At 41.1% G+C, this 17,497-nt stretch overlaps 1 protein-coding gene across 1 annotated transcript in view; it reads right to left on the bottom strand.

Moving 5' to 3' along the window:
• The window catches only part of AMOTL1 (angiomotin like 1), a 177,665-nt gene extending 162,513 nt beyond the window's left edge, over nucleotides 1-15,152 (bottom strand). The window contains exons 1-2 of the mRNA XM_053562830.1: nucleotides 14,981-15,152; nucleotides 12,735-12,764 (exon numbers count right to left, since the gene is read on the bottom strand). The gene's annotated coding sequence lies outside the window, so the exon portion shown is untranslated. The remainder of the gene's footprint in view (nucleotides 1-12,734; nucleotides 12,765-14,980) is intronic.
• Between the last annotated feature and the right edge of the window lie 2,345 nt (nucleotides 15,153-17,497).

A 17,497-nucleotide genomic window follows, 5' to 3' on the forward strand; every position in this document is an offset into this window, starting at 1 on the left:
GGTCACGACCCACAGGAACTGTATTAAAGGGCCTCGGCATTAGGAAGGTTGAGAACCACTGCCCTAGAGTGAAGCTTCTAGGCAGCGCCTGTGGCTTTGTGGGTAGGGCGCCAGCCCCATATACCAAGGGTGGTGGGTTTGAACCTGGCCCCTGCCAAACTGCAACAAAAAAAATAGCGGGGGCATTGTGGCAAGCGCCTGTCGTCCCAGCTACTTGGGAGGCTGAGGCAAGAGAATCGCCTAAGCCCAAGGGCTGGAGGTTGTTGTGAGCTGTGAGGGCAACAAAGTGAGAGTCTGTCTCTAAAAGAAAATAACAATAAAATAATAAAATAAAATAGAAAATCCAGGCTCGGTGCCCCGTAGTACAGTGTTTCAGCATCGGTCACATACACTGACGCTGGCAGGTTCAAACCTGGCCTGGGCCAACTAAACAACAATGGCAACTGCAACAACAACAAAAAAAATAGAGTGAGCCTTCTACCTAGCTGCTCAAGCCAGGAACCTGGCCATCCTTGAAGGATTACCTCTCACCTCTAATTGATCTAAGCTCTGTCCATTCTAACTTGCAAATAATATAGATTTGTTAAGTGTCTGGCACAAGCACCACGTGTATCTCAACAAGTCCCTTTGAAAAGTATTCTGTTTACAACCTCACCCATCTCCCGTGCTTCTTTGACAATGTCTCCAGCCCCAAACCACACCCTATCTGCCCGCGCTTCCTGGCCCAGTTCTGACCTGCTCATGTAATCTAACTCACTGAGATTCCCCCACCTACCCTCCCACCTCAGCTTGCACACCTGCCTCCCTGCCCACCATGCCACTGGAGTTCCCCACGCACACCTGCCTCCAGCCCAAGCTTTGGGTGAAACTGTACTCCCGACTATCCACAGAAAACACCTGCCAAATTACTTCTGGATCTCTAACTGCCACTTCCAGGGCCATTTCTGGCACTAGGGACTTGATCTAGAAATATAAATTCAGATAAACTCTGGTCATATATTGACTCTGCCATTATATGGCCCTATCTTTAGAGAAGGAATTAATTAAGCATAGGTGCTGTGTTTGGGGAATCAGGTGGAACATTCCAGCATTCAGGTATTAAAGCAATCCTTGGTTCTAAAGAATATGAACACCATCACAGTAAGCAAGTTTACTTGCTGTAACTTATACTGTAATCAGGATATATAGAGATATATAAAATATCACTCATTCATTTAATCAATATCTCCTATGCCTAGCCACTGTGCTAATTTCTTGGGATAGAAAAGGATAAATGTGTCTCTCCCTTTCTTCAAGGGGTTTTCAAACTTTTGGGGGAGACACATATCTGAACATATCATTATTGAACAATATGCTAATGGAAAGCCTAGTGACATGCACAAGATAGACCAAGGATCTGCAAAGAATAAAATCTAAAAGCTGGTAGGGATCTTAGGGCCTTTAGTCCAACTCTGGCCTTATACATGATCCCCCGTATTTGCCTGACATGCTTATACTCAAACCCTACCAGTGATAAGGAGCTCACGTCCTCACCAGGTAGCGCATTATATTCATGAACGCCTCTGTCAAGCAAATCATTTTTAGCTTCTTAACAAAATACTGATATTTAAAAATAAATAAATAAATAAAATAAAAACAAAATAGTGATATTCACCAATAATCCTCAGTGTTGCTGAGATGTTCCAGGACCTCCTGCCCCTTGTTCTGTCCTTTAAAGACTGCTTGAGGGAAAGATGCTTTTCCAGGTACTTCAAGATTTTATTTCAGTTCCGATGCTCTCCAAGCCCTGCAGATCTGGACCTTCTTCAATGAGTTAGGAATCCGAAGGAACGAACATTCCATTTTGGCTAAATGTGGAGGGTGTAACTCTATCTGGTCACTCCCAAAAGCAAACCAAACAACTCACTGAGGCATAAAAGGGAAGAGGACCTGGAATAGGATCTTTCTTCTCAGCCAGAAATGCCTAACATCTCCATGATCTAGCATCTAGGTCTAGCCTGGTATTGGCCATCCAAAAAGCCCAATCCAATATATTCAATTCTAATATGACGGCAGATATGACCTAATACACGGTGGGGAGTAGGGGAATGAGGGAGCCGGGAGAGGGGAGGAGGCGGGGTTTTTTTTGGGGGGGTCCACAGTGTATGGCACACCTCTTGGGCATGGGACACAATTAGAAGAGGGAATTTACCTAACAAATGCAATCAGCACAATCTAATTCTTTGTACCCTCAATGAATCCCAATAATAATAATTACAATACTAATAATTTTAAAAAAAGCAAAAGACCCAATCACAGGTAGAATGAAGGCATTCTCCTCTTGGGCTGCCTCAATGGTTTGGCTCTGATGAGTTTTAATTTATAAACTTGGAAGTTTCTTTTTCTTCTACCTCCAAATACTCCAGACCTATCAGAGCATACATCTGAGTTCTTGATATTCAATTCATAAAATTCAGTGGCACCAAAAATAATTTTATACTTGTTTGGAAGAGAAAAATACTCTAAGTATCCACCTCTTTGCATGACTCAAAGGACATGAAATGCTAGAGAGAGTTCTCCTCTGTCTGAAATGGCTGATGTTTAGAGAGCTGAATGATTATTCGGAGCTTCTTATTTGTTTCCAAGAATTATCACCAGCTTTGTAGACTTGGAAGGTTGGAGTAACTTGAAAACCATTATTTTAAATTGATTTATTCATCTGGGCAGAATATTTGTGAAGCTACTATAGAATGTATTGATGTTAATATTTTAAGTATCCCAATAAATAGTTTATGCTACAACTTTCTTTGGAGCTTTGGCTTTAAGCACAGTTTTAGAAAATCTAATAAGTTAACACATCATGAGATCCTTTGTAGAACTCTCAGTGACTCAGGCTTTCTATCTCTAAACTCGTCCGTTGAGACCAAGCTCAAAAGTCCCCTTCACCATGAAACCTTCCCAGGCAGACTGACTTATTTCCTTCCTCCTTTGCGCTTCTCACAGCTTTTTATACACTGATAGGACAATGCTTTTCCACAAGATGATAGTACTCTCCCATTAGAGGGTGGTCTCCTCAGGACAAAGTCCTGCCTTCCCCACCCTTCCATTCCCATTGTTAGCACAGCGCTTGACCAGACTTGGCGCAGGTAATGTTTGTTGGATGAAAGAGACAGACATGCCTACAGCGGAGACACTCAAGTCAGCCAATACAGGCAAACTCCTCACATAATGCAAGGTTAAATCAGCAATCAGGACAAAAGATTTTTCACAAATTTCTACCATCCAGACAGTGCAATGCCCAAGGAACACACTGATGAGCCCAGAAAAAAAGAAAGTAAGCATTTCACCAGCACTAGGTTCTCATCTGGTTTGGGATCTTAACAGTGACCTTGGACAAACCACCTTCTCTCCCTGGAGACCAGTTTTTCTAGTATGTGAGACAGGGCCCGTAAAGTCCATTCTTTCATCTTTAACAATGTTTTGTGAAAATCAGGTGTCAACTGGAGAATCATCAAAACAGGACACAAATGGGTAGTATCGTCACCATTTCAGCAAATTTGCTTATAGACCTCACTTGCTATGCAGCATTGAATTCCGACTTGGCTACCCAACTAGGGAGGTATGTGGGAAACAGAATACACACAGCGAGTAAGAACAAGGACTTTGGGGACAGATCCACCATTTAATAGTAGTGATCTGTGAGCAAGGCATATGATGTCATTGAGCATAATTTTTCCATCTATCATAGGGGATCATAGCACATGGCTGGTTCAGTTATTGTAAGGATTAAATGAAAAATATCTATAATGCACCTTAGTATAGATCCTGACAATCAATGACAATAGTAGTTGTTTTTATTATTATCATTAACACTTAAAGTAGATACACTTCTGGACGTGGCTTAGCCTCACCTGCAAACTTCATTCCTTGGGGAAACAGTGAACTACAAAGAGGGTTTGGGAAGCAGTCACTTACCTCAAGGGAAGGGCTGCTGACTACAACAGGCTCTCTGAAATAGTGGATAAGAGAGCACCTGTGAACCTGTTGCTGTATGCCAGTTATAGAGAGGGAGGAGGAAAACTTGCCAGGAAAGGGCAACAGAGGTGAAGAGGCAGAGGAAAGCTCTGTAAGTTCCTGCTGAGGCAAAGCCACAAACAATCCCAACTGGGTATATGATGTTGGGAACCACAGGAGAAGATTAAGAAGTGCTATTTGAGAAAAGGAATCGGGCTGACATCTATGAAGCACCAAGACCAAGAGCCAGAATAAGATAAACCGTCACAGCTCTGGTTACAAACCCAGGATAGGATATTGACATAGTCCCCACGGCAAAGAGCTGTTTTTCATACCCAGACCTTAACAGCCATACTTGAGCAGGGGGAAATGTCAGAGTTGACAGCCAGTCCAGCATTGCTCATTAGAAAGATGATGTGAGCCACATATATAATTGTAAATATTCTACGAGCCACATGTGCTAGTCAATTCAGGCTACCGTAACAAAATACTACAGACTGAGTGACTTCAACGATACATTTCTTTTTTGAGACAGAGGCTTGCTCAGTCTCAAGCCTACACCCTGCTTACAGTGCTGTAGCATAAGCTTAGCTCACAGCAACCTCAAACTCTTGGGTTCAAGTGATCCTCCCATTTCAGCCTCCCAAGTAGCTGGGACTACAGGTGCCCACCACAATGCATGGTTAACAGGATGGCTTCAATGATACATTTATTTCTCATAGTTCTGGAAGTTGAGGAATCCCAGATCAAGGTGCTAGCCAGTTCTGTTCCCTAGCCAGGACTTTTTTTCTGGGTTGCAGGCAGCCACCTTCTCCTTGTATCCTCACATGATTGGACAAAGAGAGCTCTGATCTGTCTTTCTCTTCTGATAAAGACACTAATCTCGTCACAGGAGCACCACCTTCCATACCTCATCTAAATCTCATCGCTTCCCAAAGGCCCCATGTTCAAATACCATGGCTTTGGGGGTTAAGACTTTCACATATGAATTTGTGGCAACACAAACATTAAATCCATAGCATCACATTTGTAAAAAGTAATAGAGGTAAAATTAATTTTAATAATCTATTCACCCCCTATAGTCAAAATAATATTTCAATATGCAATCAATATTAAAAACTTGTGATTACAAATGTTAGGGTTTTTTTCAAACGAAGTCTTTGATACATGTGGGTTTTCACTTACACCACATGTCAGTTTGGACTAGCCGAACTTTGAGTACGTAAGAGCACAGATCTCATCCCAACCTGGCACAGACCCCAACCCCAGGGAAAATGAATTTAATTCTCCTAACTTTCTAGGTTGTTAATACCCCTTGAAAGCCTATGTTCTTAGAGCCAGAAAAGACCTCTGGAGACATTCAGAGTGTAGGGACCTCTACGTGTTCACGAAAGCTCTCCCCTTAGCAGCCTTACTTGGATTTAAGCAGTTTCACTTCCACTGAAATCCACCCTCCAGTTTAGCATTCATGAGGGCTGACTTAATGGTTGACCCACACAGGTTAATCATAGCGCATAATTAACCTATCCACTCTCTCATTCTGAGGGAAACCACCTCCTTCACTGTCTTTATCTTCAATTCAAGACACCCCACATCTCTTCTTATGCCCCCCAACCTCTCCAGCCCCAGGGACCAGGACACATGACTCCCACTTGTGTAGTCATCTGCTGCAGAAAATCTTGCTCAACCTGGTACAGACCATCGTGGGCCAGCTGGGCCAGGCAGACCCCCTGGCAAATTAACTGATGGGAGACACACGGGGGAAGGCACACGGAACAGGAAACAGAGGCAGAGAGCTGCAACACTGGGCTTCCAGCTACTCCATGCGTTTCTTTAGGCAGGTAGTTTTGTGGGGAGTGGAGGGAGGTAAGTGTGTCAGAATAGTTCTTCAATCTATTTTCCAGATCACACTTCCAAAAGCCATTTCGTGTTAACAAAGTGATTCTCCAGATGAAGGAAGTTTGAAAGCCTCCTGTGGGAGCATCTCAAAATACCTCTGTTCCTGCAGCTCTGTTGGAAACTTCCAGTACCAACCACAGTCAGGGCTCCTGAGGAGCAGCTAGGTTGCTGTTCCTGGTTTTCTTTGGACTCCTGGATCTTTCCAGCAATGACTCATTACAAGACTCCCCTGCGTGTTGAGGGAGCCTTAGTGACTCCACCTTCCAGTATAAAGGCCTCCCACAGAGAGGGATACTTTTACTCATATTGAGCGAAGTTCTTTTCCACATCTCCCCTTGGACTTTCTGAGTGCAGTCTCATGCCAGCCCTTAGCCTGACAAAGAATTGATGGATTACTAGGGATTGCATCCTCAAGTAATTATATATTCTGAAAATGCCTCATCTGTGTGGTCTTTTGGGGACCTTTTCGAGCTTCACATCATCTCAGCAATGGTTCTCAGCCAGGGCAGAACATTAGAACCACCTGGAAACTTCTAAAGTACACTGATGTCCTGGGCCCTCCCCCAGACTATGGAAATCAGAATCTCTGGGGGCAAGTCCCTGCACAGCCACATTTCTTTGTTAAAAGCTCCCCCAAATAATTTAATGTGGGGCCACAGTTGAGAAATACTGATAAACAAGATATGCCCTCAGAACAGGCTTGGGTTTCTGACACATAAGCCAGACACTATTTTTAATTATTAAAAATGTATATATATATATTTTGTAGTGTTGTTGTTTTAGAGACAGAGTCGCACTTTGTCACTCTTCGTAGAGTGTTGTGGTGTCACAGCTCAGAGCAACCTCCAGCTACTGTGCTTAGATTATTCTCTTGCCTCAGCCTCCTGAGCAGCTGGGACTATAGGCGCCCGCCACAACGCCGGGCTATTTTTTGCTTGCAGTTTGGCCGGGACCGGGTTTGAACCCACCACCTTCAGTATATGGGGCCGGTGACCTGCCCACTGAGCCACAGGCTCTGCCCTGTATATTTATTTTTTAAAGAATACATAAATAGTGAGGAATGATCCAAAGTGAAGTCTCACTCCTAGTAGTATTTCCAACATCTACTCCCTAGAGGTAGTTACTGTAGTTTCTTGTGTGCCCTTCAAAAATTGCCTATCCCTGATTAAATAAGTAATTATGCAAATATATACACACCCACATGTACTAACACATTTTTCTCCCTGTAAGAGACTTTTTTCTCTTACTAATATATTTGGTCACTAGCCTGGAAATTTTTGTTAAAGAAAAACAATGGCAGGGTTTGACTACTTAACTTTCTCAGATAATAAAACAAACCACTATATGAAGCAAAAGTAATTAAAGCAGTATAATCCTATTGGAATAAACAAATTATTTGTTAGACTAGAATTAAAAGTCTAAAAAATAATGAAATTTATTTGGCATATAAAAAATTGGCATTTGGCGTTTCAAATCAGTGAGGAAAAGATAGATTATTCATAGCAGTGGGATAGTTGACTATTCGTTTTTTAGAAAAGTAGATTCATATTTTACAGTATTCAAAAATTAATTAAAGATAAATAAAACCTACAGCAATATAATTCAGCATGTTGGGAGACATAATTTTATAATTCTGGAGTGTGAAAAACTTTACCAAATAAGAAACCTAGCTTGGAGGCAGTAGCTGATGCCTGTAATCCTAGCATTCCGGGATGCCAGGGCAGGAGAATTTTTTTTTTTTTTTTTATTGTTCAGAAGCTTTATGCAAAGCAGTTAAGCAAGAAAAAGAAAATACAAGTATACAAATTGGAAAGAAGGAGGTGAAATTATAATTGTAAACAGATTATTTTGCTTTTATCTCTCCAGAACCAAAAGCAATCTGACTAAAATATAACTACAATTAATAAAATAATTCAGTACATGAAATTAATCAAAAAATTAACAGCGTGTGTACACTAATAGAATTAAAAAGTACAAAGACTGAAAATCTCCTTTTATGATAGCAATAAATATAATAAAATATTTAGGCATATAATCAATAAGAATTGAGCAAGTTTTATATGTAGAAAAGCTTCCCTATGCTAGAGCAATTGGCAGCACCATAGTTTAACATGAGAAGATTCAACATCATAATGACTTCAAATCTCTTTAAGTTAACCTAGCGGTTTCATAAGATCTAAATACAAACATTAAGATTATTTTAGGAATCAGAACAAGGGATTCTAAATTTTCTGTGGAAAAATAAGCAAGCAATAGTTGCCAAGAATTCTCTCAGAATGAAAAGTAATGAGAGACATCTCATCGTTTGAGACAAATGGGGACTTGGTGCAAATGAAAGGTAAAGGGCAAAGTCACTGGAGGATTTCTTTTTTTTCTGAAGTCAGGGCAAGAGCATTTCTTGAGCTCAGGAGTTTGAGACTGGCCTGAGCAAGAGCACAACCCTGTCTCTACTGAAAATAGGAAAAATTAGCCGGGCATGGTGGCAGGCACCTGTAGTCCCAGCTGCTTGGGAGGCTGAGGCAGGACAATGACTTGAGCCCGGGCCAGGAGTTTGAGGTTGCTGTGAGCTAGGCTGACACCATGGCACATGGGACTCTAGCCTGGGCAACAGAATGAGACTCTGTCTAAAAATAAAACTAAAAAAAAAAGAAACCTAGAAGTCATTGGAAAGACAGAATGAACAACATCAAATTTAGAACTTCTCTAAAAAAGGGACAAAATAAAGATAAATAAAATAAAAATGAAAGAATAAAAGGCAATATTTATAATGTGTATAAAAAGATTAATATTCATACCAGAAAATGTTTTCATATATCAATGAGAAACTGACAATCAACAGAAATCTAAACAAGGCTATGAATTGGTAATTAACAAATAAACACAAACTATAAATGTATGGAAAAATGTTCAACTCAATACTTAGAGAATGCAGATTAAAACATATCTTGTTCACTCATCACATTCGCAGAATCTTTTAAAAGATTGATTAATATCAAGAGATGGTTACTATTTGAAGAAACAGATATTCTCATACTTTGGTAAAAAAAAAAATATTGATAAAAAGTTCCTAAAATGGCAATTTGGCATATCCTCTAAGGTACAAATTCATATATCCTTTGATCCAGCAATTTGACTTCTAAGCATCTATCCTACAGAAAGCAATTATAAAACAAGTGACCACAAAGATATATGTAATGCTGCCATTCTTTCCAATGAAAGAAAAGGAAAGAGTTGAATGTCCTTCAATAATTGATTAAATAAAATAAGGTGTAGTTACACTGTAAATCCTATGTAGCCATGAAAACAAATGAGGTGACTCTGGAAACTGATATAAAAAACCATGATGATATCTAAATTACAAAAAGCCCAGTGCAGAGCAATTTATAAATAGGATCCAATTTGTGGTAAAGAAACATACACACACACACTCTCTGTCTCTCTCTCTCTTAATCACATAGAGAAAAAGCTAAAACAGTAGTAAATTTTTAATAGAGATAATTCTAAGGAAGGAAGTGAAATTTCAAGCTTGGGAGTATGGAGTTTCAAAGGAAGTGTTCTAACACCACGTATGTCTTTTTTTTTTTACTTTTTAATAATGTATAGTTATTCATTTTATAATTTGGAAAATAATGAAAAAGAAAGTTTTCTCACTGTTTTAGCTGTGCTTTTTAAATTGTGAGTTTATCTTTCTTTACTGACCAACTGTAGTTTCTTTTCTTCTGAACAGCCTGTTTATACTTTCTGCCCATGCTTACTCAATTTCTTTTTTTTTTTTGAATGTACTGTTCAAATTTTGATAAAAATACATTTTTCTCTGTTGTATAAATGTTGCATATGACTTTTCCATCTTTTATATTTGTATTTTATTAATACTATTTTCATGACATGTTTTAACATTTATATAATTAAATATATTAATCGTTTTCTGTATAGCTTTTGGGGTCAGTGCCATGCTTAAGAAGTCTTCCCTACTTCAAAATTATTAAATAATTTACCGATTTAAAAATTATTTTTATTGTTTAATATTTAATATGTTTCTGTGTATCTGGAATTTATTTAAATATAAGAATCCAGTTTTATTTTTTCTTTCTAAATAATAGTCATTTCTCCCAATACCAGTAGATGGAAAAGTCAAATTGCAATTTTTGCTGGGTTTATCTCTTGACTCTTTATTCTTTTCTATTTATTTCTCTAGTGTTGTACCAGTATTTTAATTATTATATTTTGTAAAACAATGTCTAATGTGGCTAGATTTTTTTTCTCCAACATCATTACCTCCCCACACCTGAAACTGCCCAGCTATTTCTCTCTCTCTCTTTTTTTTTTTTTTTTTGAGACAGATCCTCAAGCTGTCACTCTGGGTAGAGTGCCGTGACATCACAACTCACAGCAACCTCCAATTCCTGGGCTCAAGTGATTCTCCTGCCTCCACCTCCCAAGTAGCTGGGACTACAGCTGCCCACCACAATGCCCAGCTATTTTTTTGTTGCACCTGTCATTGTTTGGCAGCCTGGGCTGGATTCGAACCTACCAGCTCAGGGATATATAGCTGGCGCCTTAGCCGCTTGAGCCACAGGCGCTGAGCCAGCTAGTCTCATTTTTTAATTTTAAAAGTTGATGATGGGACAGGATGCTAAACACTCACTTCATCATCATCCTCTCCTCTGAATATAACTAAATACTCTGGAAATAACTCAACAGACAATCATAAAAAAACTCTGAAATATAAAAAGAAGGCTGACCGGCTGGGAGCTTCGGGACTTGAGACACTATGGCATGCTCTCCAGGTTTTCTGTTTTATATCCCATATCTCACAGGGACACAGAAAGGCCAAAACCACCAACAGACACAGAGTTGGAAACAAACAAGAAAAGCCCACTCTCTCAAAGGTCAGAAGGGTGAGCCCAGAAGAGCCCTAGCAGGAAGATAATCCCTGATGCCCACACAGGACCATGGCACAACCAAGAGAAGAACCAAGAAATGATCGTACAACTGACTAAAAGTTGGTGCACTTAGGGACTCGGGACCACCACACCAACAGTACTGCACCAACACTGTCCCTGCTGCTGCTGTTGGCTGCTATTTATTCATATAACACGTATGTATTGCACACTGTGCTGAGGCCTCTACAAATGTCCTCTGGTCATCACCAGAACTTTGTGAGATGGCATTATTATCCAGATTTGAAAGCTAAGGAAACCGAGGAGGGATGTAGCTAGATACTTTCCAAGATCAGCCAACTAGAAAATGTCAGCGTCCAAATGGAAACCCAGCTCATATGACTTCCAAATACACACTTGTGACCACCAGTCCATGTGCTCTCCCGGAAGCCTGTTTTAAACCCCGCTCTTTGCTGCTCTTTTCTGAGTCTCAGCTACTCTCTGCCAGATCTCAGGGCTCTGGGCAGCTCCCTCTCTTCTTGCCCCTAATAAATTCCATGTGGAGGACGGGGCAGCACCAAGGAAGCTGGCAAGGTCGATCTGCAGCAGGACGTGTGCAGGAGCGAAGCAGAGGTAGACAGATGTCGGAGACGGACCGTGAGGGAAGAGAGTGTGAGCGCGTGTGGGAGAGCTGATTTTTTCACTGATTTTGTTATAATGGTAAAAGTAGTTAGCAAAATAACCGAGTCTCTTTGCTTCTTTAGTGGTGTATGGTATAAGACCAGAGATATGCAAGGGCAAAGCACTCTCTAGATAGGTTACTCCTGACAGCACCGCAGGGCCTTGATGGTGACCACCTTGTTCTTGTCATCTAGTTCTGCATAAAAACTACCCCCAAACTTAGGTAATTCTAACTGCTCTTATCTCTCAGGTTCTGTGGGTTGACTGGGCTGAGCTGAGCAGTTCTCACTGTGGGGCTCTCCTACAGTGGCAGGAAGATAGCAGCTGGTTATGGATCCTCTGAAGCTTTCTTTCCTTGCCTGTCTAGAGCCAAAGTTTGAATGGGTGGAAAACCTGAGAGCCAGTTGGGCTTCAGTCCTTGTAGCCTCTCCACATGGCTAGCTTGGACTTTCTCACTGTCCAGAGTAATTGGCAGTCACGGGCTGGGACCAGCTCGCACCACCTTGTAAGAGCTTATCCTGTGTCTCTCTTTCCAACTCTGTGTTAAGTGCTGTCATTTTGGTAGCTTAAAATTCCAAGGTGAGAATATTTACATCATGAGCCAGTTTACCAGCTCATGACTTCACGTGTGATGGGCTTCCCTGGGAGGGGGCCAAGAAACCCAGGGGAAGCTGCAAACCTTCTTAGAACCCAGCTACGTTTGTCCCCAAAATGTTCCCTTCTTCTTGTTTTATGGGTCAAGCAAGTCCCTAAGGCTAGTCCAGAATTTAAGAGGCAGAGAATAGCATCAATCCCCCATGAGAAGAGCAACAAAGAATTCTCACAGGATAGGACCCAGCACGGAGTAGGGGCTCCATAAATTATTAATGAGTGAATAAGTGAAGTCATTTTAAATACGAATCTGTACGTTTTTAAGTCACTCTAAAAGTATAAAAGCATCTGGGAAGTTTTACTTCAACATTGGAGAGGCCAGTGATTTTTTAAATCTCCAGGGAACCTAAACCTAAAACTGCTTGATGGAGATGGATTTACGCTCTACCCACAGGTATTCAGACTGTTTACTCAGGCCCTTTCTAGCTATGTATTCAATTGGTACTGGACACGTTACAATCGCAGATTGCTTGTTTTATAGATGTTTTGTAAAGTCTACCTAAGGTTGGCTTTATCACCCTAAGTAAACTGCAAGTTCCTTAAAGAGTTCTCATGTATTTTTTTTTACCACTTCTCTTTTCTACTGTGCCAAATACAGATAATTATACATGCATACACACAAATACTTACAAGATACATGAACGCCTGGAGATCACTAGCCTCGAAAGAAAGGAAAGAAGAAAAAAAACTAAAAATTTCTTTTTTTTTTTTTTTTTTTTGCAGTTTTTTGACCGGGGCCAGGTTTGAACCTACCACCTCCGGTATATGGGGCCGGCGCCCTACTCCTTTGAGCCACAGGTGCCGCCCTGACTAAAAATGCTTAATTGCTATGCTTTAGAGCCTTCCATAAATGTTCTCATTTAACTCTTCTATTTACCTATGGAAGTAGGTACCATTTCCATTTCACAGTTGAAGAATGGAAGTTTCAAAAGGGGTTAACCATTTGGTCAAGGCCACACTAGGAAATGGAGGTATTGGGATTTAAATGAAGTCTACCTGGTTCTGAGGGCAGAGCTGTCTGCATTCTCCAGCCTGTCTTCCCACCACGACCTACATCCCCCATCCCTCCCCACTCTGACCTCTCTCCATAAAGCATCTATTGGAGTCATAAAAATGCTAATGCTTCTGAACCCCAAATAGGGTAAGAAGTGTTTCAAGTCCTGCTCTGCTAAAAATGTCCTTTAAAAGCTTGAAAAACTTTTTAAGCTTCTTGAAAACAAGAAGCTTAAAACATCTTACTCCAGGAGAGGAGTGAGCCTGGTACCAGAAGACCAGCTAAGTGGCCTTTGCAATAACTCGGGAAAAGAGAGTTGGTGGGTTGAACCAGTAAAGGTGAGACGTGAAAATTGTCCAGGGATGTTTTAAGAAGATAGAATCAACAGACAATAGGTAGTTGATTGGATTGTCTGGGCGCTGATCAGTGACTTTAGAACCATCACTCTGGCTGCTGCCGGGAAAGTGAGATGGGGATGAGGAAACCCAGATGGAAAGTTTCAATATTTCTGGGAGATCATGGGGGCTTAAACTAGGATAATGTCCATGTGGTGGGCGAACTGGATAATACGGAATTTAAAATTGCTGGATGTGTTGCCAAACTGGATGAGAAAATGTGAGGAAGAGGGAAAGGGCGAGGGTGAAATCCAGAAATTCATCATGGACCAGGTTCTTTTCCCTGAGCTTGGGGCCACAGAGGAGGAGCATATTTTAGGTGAGGATGAATTCTGGGCATAGTTTGAGGCAAATGTGTAACCAGGCAGCAGCGGCCACTGTGCAGCTACATTTAAAACAAAACAAACAGGTAGTGCCTGTGGCTCAAAGGGGTAGGGCACCAGCCCCATATGCCAGAGGTGACGGGTTCAAACCCAGCCCTGGCCAAAAACCACAAAAAAAAAACACTGTTATCTAAATGACATGCTTTACTCCCTTTGTAGCTCATAGATGCTTGTGCCAAATACTATATGTGGCAGGATTCTGTGTCAAGAAATAAAGAGCTCTGCAGTTCCCAGTGTTTTCACTGGACGGTTGTTCAACTCTCTCTCCAAAAGTCATTTATCATCCTGTAGGCACATCTTTCATAATTAAGATGTCTTCATTGAGCCTTCCAAATCTAATAAGAGCTGCATGATTCAGTCAGTGACAGCAACTCACATAACTCATAGAATGTATTGCAGGGAGAGTTCAGGGGTCTCTAGAATCACAGGGTCTGCCTGCACCAAAAAAAAAAAAAAAAAAAAACCATCTCCATCTCACGCACATTTTCTTGGAAGAACTTGTATGGACAGGCACTAAGATGTGTTTGAACCCTGCCTCGGCACATGCTGAGGCAGGCAGCACAGCCATTGTCTGTGCCAGGTGTCTGCATGTCAGGACAGAGGTCCTGGGCCCCTTTGTCTCTTGCTACACTCCTGAGGAAGGCGGGAGGCATTCAAGCTAGCAAAGGAGCAAATCGGGGCTTTCCAGATAGCAGCTTTTCTGTACACCAACTGTTATAAGAGCTGACCCTTCTAAGGGCCTATCTGAACATAAAGCCCGTAGGTAGGAAGGGAAAGAGGCTGTGAATGGTCCTAGTCCCATTGGATAACACTTATGGCTGCTTCAGCAACACGCTCATTACACGGCCATTAAACAGGCACTTAACACCAAGCCCAGATTAGATTTCAATGCCCACCACTGCAGCTCAGAGCTGAGTTCAGCCAGCCAGGGTCCAGCAGCCCACCAGAGGAGGACCAGCTGCCACGGAGCCATTCATCTTCCTCACCCAGTCGAGTACCTCTGTTCTCAGATCTCTTGATCTGCCCTCTTTGTAGATTCCTTCCAAATTCCCCCTCACATCAAGTTTCCCTGGGGGAAAACCCACTGAAAAAGCTTATCCTTACCTGAGAGAAGGTCCCAGGGACGGGCAGTGGAAAAAACACTAAGTTCTAACAGAAGCAGCAGGAACTCACAGGCCAAATCTGTTCTGTTTTAAAAGAAGAAAGGTGACTTCATCCTTGGTGCCGTGGAGTTTAAAAAGAGCATCGAGGGCTCCCCAGCTGCACCAACTCTGCCTCATCCCCGATGACTTCATCTAAATCACACAGCCATTGCCCAGACACGCTCAGCCCGCAGAAGGTGAATTGCTGGAATTTGACTCGCCCTGTTATTTTCAAAGAGCTTCAGAAAGTCCTAAAGCATCAATTGTCTTAACTGGCACCACAGAGGAAAATCTATGCACTTATTTCCTCGAATCATATTATTATCTCCCAAGAATTCAACTCTCTGAAAAACAACGCTCTAAGGGAGGAAAACAGATATTTAGATTTCTGAAAGGTAAAAATTCAGGAGGGAAGAAGTGAAGACATTTTAGTCAGGAGGAGGGGCAGTAAGAAGCTGGAAATGATAATCTTGCTAAGACGTTTTCAGAACTGGTGGACTTGTCAGCATACAAAGGGGGAAAATAGGTTGGGAATTTGCACATGGAAAAGTATTCAATTCAGCAAAGGGGGTGAGTAATTGTAGAAAAGAAAGTCTGACAGCTTTTCTAATGAAGGCAACTGATCTTTATTTTCTTTTTGTTGAAGGCAATACCACTCACCCAATTTGGGGTCATTTGTAATATTAATATATCAACTCAAGCCTGGCTACGTGCTACTACAGAGACTTGGGAAAAGAGACATTTAAGTAAGGAATTTTCTTTTTTGTATGTTAAAGGTGAGGTTGATGCAATTGAATTTGGGATTCAATTAATGTGGGATTCAAGGTCATTTCAGGTTACCTGGTAAGCCAAGGACCTCCTCTTGCTGCCAAGTAACTTTGAGCAAAGATTTCTGGCTGGACAACCAGGGCAAGGAATGGTGACCTCTGTTGGAAGTAGGGCAGAGGGCTGAGCTTAGCAGCTGACTGCTATTTCTCCTCTACTTGGGAAGAGTGTAAGGTGAGTCTGGGTCACTGGGCATGCACCCCATTTCTTACCGAGCTATTTTGAGGCTTTGAGATCTTCTTGTGTCAAGTTTCACTCCAGAGAAACAAAAAAATCCCTTTTCATCAGATAGACGTATTCAGATCTAACTTTAGAAAGGGTTTTTCAACTAGGAGATTGAAGAAATATCAATTGGCTTACAAAAGGAACTTGCAAGCCTTTTGTTTGGGTGTGAATAAAGACAGAAGTAGAAGAGGGACCAAGTTTCATCAGTGGTAAGCTCCATGGAGATGCAGTCATTTTTATTTGGTTCATCTTAATATCCTCAAAGTCTAGCACAGGGAGTAGCACACAGTAGATGTTCAGTAGACAGTGAATGGTGCTAGACAGCCCCTTTCCAATTTAGATTTCTAGAATAGATCCACTGAGAATGCTTAAAGTCAGCAAAGCAATTAGAGCACAAGCCAGTGGTTCTTGTGGAATGCAAGAGAAACTTGATGCTTTGCTTTGTCTCAGCCCCCAGTTTCATTGTCAAAGTTAGAATGGAGCTAAAAAGGCCAATTTCTGGACCCAGGAGACGTCTTGTTCCTCTCTGTACCAGATAGACTCTTACCTCTTTTCCCAGGGCCAGGACTCCGTTTAATAGGCAAACTGCCAATTATATGCAATTATTTTTTTATTCTCAACAGTCTACTTAAATTTTTAAGCTTAGAGAAAAGTTAAAAGAATTCTGCAGTGTACTACTATATACTTACCATCTAGTTTCTTCAATTAGCATCTTGCCTTATTTGCTTTATCATATATTGATTCTCTACCGATTTCTCTGTCCTTCCAGCAACTCACTTAATTATTTTTGTTATTGTTTTTCAAAGTGAGTTGCAGATACTGGTACATTCTCCTAACATACTTCAAGATTAGTAAACAGTTCTATCAACTATGCACAATTCCTTTATTTCTTTTCAGATAACATTTGCATATGATGGAAGTTTTTTTTTTTTCAATGTAACTTTTTTTTTTTCTTTATTGTTGGGGATTCATTGAGGGTACAATAAGCCAGGTTACACTGATTGCAATTGTTAGGTAAAGTCCCTCTTGCAATCATGTCTTGCCCCCAGAAAGTGTGACACACACCAAGGCCCCACCCCCACCTCCGTCCCTCTTTCTGCTTTTCCTCCCCCCCATAACCTTAATTGTCATTAATTGTCCTCATATCAAAATTAAGTACATAGGATTTATGCTTCTCCAGTCTTGTGATGCTTCACTAAGAATAATGTCTTCCACTTCCATCCAGGTTAATACGAAGGATGTAGAGTCTCCATTTTTTTTTAATAGCTGAATAGTATTCCATGGTATACATATACCACAGCTTGTTAATCCATTCCTGGGTTGGTGGGCATTTAGGCTGTTTCCACATTTTGGCGATTGTAAATTGAGCTGCAATAAACAGTCTAGTACAAGTGTCCTTATGATAAAAGGATTTTTTTCCTTCTGGATA

Source organism: Nycticebus coucang, chromosome 14, assembly GCF_027406575.1.
Source record: "Nycticebus coucang isolate mNycCou1 chromosome 14, mNycCou1.pri, whole genome shotgun sequence".
Classification (NCBI taxonomy): domain Eukaryota; kingdom Metazoa; phylum Chordata; class Mammalia; order Primates; family Lorisidae; genus Nycticebus; species Nycticebus coucang.